Source organism: Penaeus japonicus, unplaced genomic scaffold (genome assembly GCF_977035675.1).
Source record: "Penaeus japonicus unplaced genomic scaffold, GWHDUDI00000001_assembly GWHDUDI00000031, whole genome shotgun sequence".
NCBI classification, from domain to species: Eukaryota; Metazoa; Arthropoda; class Malacostraca; order Decapoda; family Penaeidae; genus Penaeus; species Penaeus japonicus.
In genome coordinates, this window is record NW_028234433.1 from 14201073 (window position 1) to 14206072 (window position 5000).

At 43.7% G+C, this 5000-nt stretch overlaps 2 protein-coding genes across 5 annotated transcripts in view; both read right to left on the reverse strand.

Annotated features, from left to right (window-relative positions):
- The window catches only part of LOC122254150 (uncharacterized), a 95802-nt gene extending 95719 nt beyond the window's left edge, over window positions 1-83 (reverse strand). The window contains exon 1 of the mRNA XM_043017690.2: window positions 1-83. This exon is cut by the window's left edge and continues 12 nt beyond it. The gene's annotated coding sequence lies outside the window, so the exon portion shown is untranslated.
- LOC122267849 (uncharacterized) overlaps window positions 1-5000 on the reverse strand; it is a 413856-nt gene that overhangs the window by 181365 nt on the left and 227491 nt on the right. The window lies entirely within an intron of this gene.

The window sequence follows — 5000 nt, forward strand, 5'->3', positions numbered from 1 at the left end:
GAGCACGGCAGGTAGAGCAGCGCGGCGTACGTCCACTCGGCCCGGCAGCAAGTCTTACACTAACGTAAGCCCGCTGTCAGCTCGGGCAACCCGCCAGAGGACGGCGCCGCGGTCGGAGGCAGTGTCGTGGCGGCGGGCTAGCGGTTGGGTATTCCGCTCTGCAAGACCCACGAATTGTACCCCCTAACTATTTAACGAAGTTTGGAAAAATAATATTATGAATTCGAAATTTTCTAGTTTCATAGAGGATAGGGGAATTACTAACTCCAGCACAAGCATTTATCAATTTCCACATACCTCCATGAATAATGCAAAAAAACAGACGGCAAACAGAGGTCGTGCAACCCCCCTCATCCCCCCCTTTCCACCAGTCCTCGCCTCGTCGCCAACGAGTCATCCAGTTATCATCACCCCCCCCCCCTCCTCACCCCGCTCAACCCCGGCCGCCAGCCCGCCCTCGCGTTCCCAGAATGCCGCGATGACGACACGTTACGCGCTTAGTGACGTCATTACTACCTTCTCGTACTGGAATCTCTATACCCAAAAATAGCAACGTGTCTCTTATGCATCCTGGCCGACCGAGATGAATGAGGCTGTAACTATAAATATACGATAACCTTTATGTCTGAAAATAACCAACACTCGAGCAGTTAGATTGTTTAACCTGATATATAAACAACGTATCGACGGATGCTATCCCCCCTCCCCCCACTGACTCATTCCTGAAATAAACCTTCGGTATTCTTGAGAAAACACTATTATTCCCGGCCTTTACAGAAGAATTCGTCTGCTGAAATATTACTTTCTTTCACTTTCAGACCGAGGCTGAACCCTCCCCCCACCCCCCCTCCCCAGCCAGATCTGAAATGCTAATTCACGGTCGGGAGATATGAGCACTGCCTTCATACTCTCTGGTGTGCAACTATGCATTTTTGGTTCCGCGCTTGCAATGAGTTTTTACTGACTGGTATGGTGAACGGAGAATGACAGAAGGTCAAGTTGTCATGTACTGGTCAGGTGAGTCATGTATCGGTCACCGCGACCTCTCGACTTCAATACAAATACTTAAAGAAGTGAAAGTGACACCGAGCACCGCTTTTTTTCTGAACGAAGACACACCTTTTTACTCAAAGACGATCCATATCAGTTGGCTTACTTCTACTTCGATGATCTTCCAATAAAAAGATATAATACACTTATCTTTTTGTCTGGAAATGGTGACGAAGCATATACTCACACGTAAAAAAGTACCTAAACTTACACAAGCACACACACAAGCAAACACACACAAGCACACACACACACACACACAAACACACACACACACACCCACACACACACACACACACACACACACACACACACATACACACACACACACACACACACACACACACACACACACACATACACACAAACACACACACACACAAACACACACACACACAAACACACACACACACACACACACACACACACACACACACACACACACACACACACACACACACACCCACACACACACACACATACACACACACACACACACACACAAAACCATCCCTTTTTCGGCGAAAACAAATGCCCGAAACTTCTAAAGCCACTAAGACATACAACACAATAAGCTTAGCCGTGAGCCCTAAATGCCTACGAATCAAGACTCATTTCCTCATAAAATGGGTATAAGCTCACCCTCACCCCCATCCCCACCCACACCCCCCTCGGGCCAACGTGAGTGGGCGAATGAGTCACTCACTCATAATCCAAGCCGCGGTCAGCCAGGGGCATCGGGGTCTTATCTTGTGCATCTCGCCCTATGCAGCATCCGGCAGAGGAGGATATTGGCGTGCATGGGGAAGGAGTCAAAAGGCTCCTTGTGGCCCAGGAGGCTCACGCTCCGCTCTTCCAGATCCTCCGCAAGCAGCGGTATACCCATGCACATACATGCATGGGTATACAAACTATGATTTTAAACAAGCACGCACACATTGGCGCACGCACGTACGCACGCACGCGCACACACAAACATATATATATATATATAATATATATATATATATATATATATATATTTATATATATACATATATATATCTATAAACATATATATACATATATATACATATATTTATATATCTATATACATATATATATATGTATATAGATATATAGATAGATACAGAGGCCCAGAGGAAGAGTCCAGAGAGGCCCCATGACTGGTGACACGCCATCCATAACTGCTTCATAATCCGCCGAAGAAAACGGAAATCACAAACTTTCTTCGAAACATCTTTTTAAGAGGATTATCCAAACAATAGCTCTTCCGCGAGTCTTTCCAGGGAACCCTTCTGACGATATAATTTTACTTCCTCGGAATTTACAGAATACGAGATATTAAAACAAAATACAGCAGTGGAACATATAAAATAAAATACAACAGGGAGATATGATCTAAAATACAAAAAGGAAACGAAAATAAAACAGTAAAAACGGGGGAAAAATAGAACGGAAGGAATTAACCGGGGAAAAAATAAAAATACAACAAAAACCGATAAAAAAAAAACATAGGATAATTTAACACCTACCGAAATCGACCAACAATAAGCCAAAAAAATATAAAAAAATAAATGAATAAAGAATAAAATATTGAAAACAAAAAAATAGTTCTACGATAAAAGATCCGCAAGGTCGAGCGTGCGGTCACTGGGGAGCGATGAAGGAGACCGCTTACTTGCCGTAAAAAAATATTCGCTTTACCTGCAAACTGGTGACGAAACGCGATTACTTACGCTCACAGGCTTATACATACATGAAGGTACCAACGCACAAACGTGTAAACAAACGTACATACCCCCTCCCCCCCACACACACTAACGTACTTACGATACCCCCTCCAACACACACACAGACAAACACATAACACACACAAACATACAAACACACTCACACTCACACACACACACACACACACACACACACACACACAATCACTTTCCTAGCCATATCAACAAAAGTATTAAAAAATCGTGCACTGACAATATCTCCGTATTTTCCATCCCCGAAACACTTATGCATTTTATTTGGATTATTCATCATCATTTCACTCGATCGCGTTCACATTATTCGATCCCATTACATCTATATCCTTATTGAGTGTGGGGGAGGGGGGGGGGCATTATCACACAGGGGAACACGAGGAGAGTTGGGAGAGGGAGGGAGGGGGGTATATATGGGCTAGGAAACTGAAGGAGGTGGGGGGGAGATGGGATGTGGAGGGGGTTGGAAAGTATATGATCTAGAGAGCTTAAGGTGGGGGGGAGGAAGGGAGAGGAAGGGGAGGGGGAAGCGTATGTTCTAAGGAGAGGAGGGGAGTATATGCTCTAGGGAGCAGGAAAGAGAAAGGAGAGGGAAAGGGGGGGGGGTATATTCTCGAGTGCCGAAGGAGGAAGAGGAAAGGAGGGTAGGGGCCGGGGTCGGGGGTGGGGGGATAAAGTTTAGGGTGTGGAGGGGCATCAACACAAGACAGAGAGAGAGAGAGAGAGAGAGAGAGAGAGAGAGAGAGAGAGAAAGAAATATATATATATATATATATATATATATATATATATATATATATATATATATATATATATATATATATATATATATATAGAGAGAGAGAGAGAGAGAGAGAGAGAGAGAGAGAGAGAGAGAGAGAGAGAGAGAGAGAGAGAGAGAAGAGAGTGGGATATATATATATATATATATATATATATATATATATTTATATAATATATTTATATAATATATATATATATATATATATATATATATATTTAGAGAGAGAGAGAGAGAGAGAGAGAGAAGAGGCAAGGAGAGGGGGAGGAAGGGGGAGAAGGGGGGTAGATACGGTACACGGTTTATTGCTTGCCTGAATTGTGCGTTTTGGGGCGACGACCCTGGAGGTTATATGGCGCCGCGGCAGATGAAATGGAAAGCGGATGGAAAGGTGGATGGAATTATGAATGAGGGATAGATGAGGATGGGTTAGAGCGGATGGGTGGATGGAAATATGAATGGAGGATAGATGGAGAGACAGTGATTATTGTATCTGATGGATGGATGGATGGAGGGGAAGGATAGATAGATAGATTGAGAGACAAAAATGGATAGATAGATAGTTAGATAAATAGATAGAAAGAAAGATAAGTAAAAAGATAGACAAATCAATAAACAGATAGGAAGATAAGAAATGTGGAGGAGTTAATGAATAAGTGAAAGAACAAATGAATCGATTACCTAACACATGAATGAGTGAATGAATGTATGAACGAACGGATGAACCAGTTACCTACCCAATGAATGAATGAATGAATGCTCGACCGAACAAAAGGAAGATCACAAGAGCAGCTGGCCAATCGCGAGGAAGGCGACAACGCTAAACACACACCTATCTCCTTCAGATCAAAGCTTGCGGTCCAGGGATCTCGACGGGGAGTGTGACCTTCCGTTGGCTACCTGAAGCTACCTGTTCTACTTCTCTTTCTCTTTCTCTCTCTCTTCTCCCTTTTCTCTTTCTTTCCATTTAATCGATTCTTTTCTCCCTACCTGAATCCAGACGGGCCCGCAAACCAACCAACAACCAACCACCCAACGAGCCATTCCACCAACCACGAAGCCGCAAGCAACCTAACGTATTTCGGCGGGAAAAGGACCGACCGTCCCGGCGCCATAAAACAATACATCAAAAGAAAGCTTCCGATTGTCTAAATATATTTATCTTTCACTTATTATCATTTTTCTTTATCCTTGTGTAGTTTTCTATTAGAGTCCCTGTTTGTTTGTTTGTTTTTATTCCATTTTATTACTCCTTATCTCGACACCGGAGCGCTGTTACACAACTCGGATATAAGATCGGGAGTTAATTGTCGACGGGGTGGCGGAATCCCTCAGCCAAAGGGGCGCAGGTAAGGCGACTTACGGGCGACGGAAGGACCTTCTAGCTCCGAATATGTCCTCTG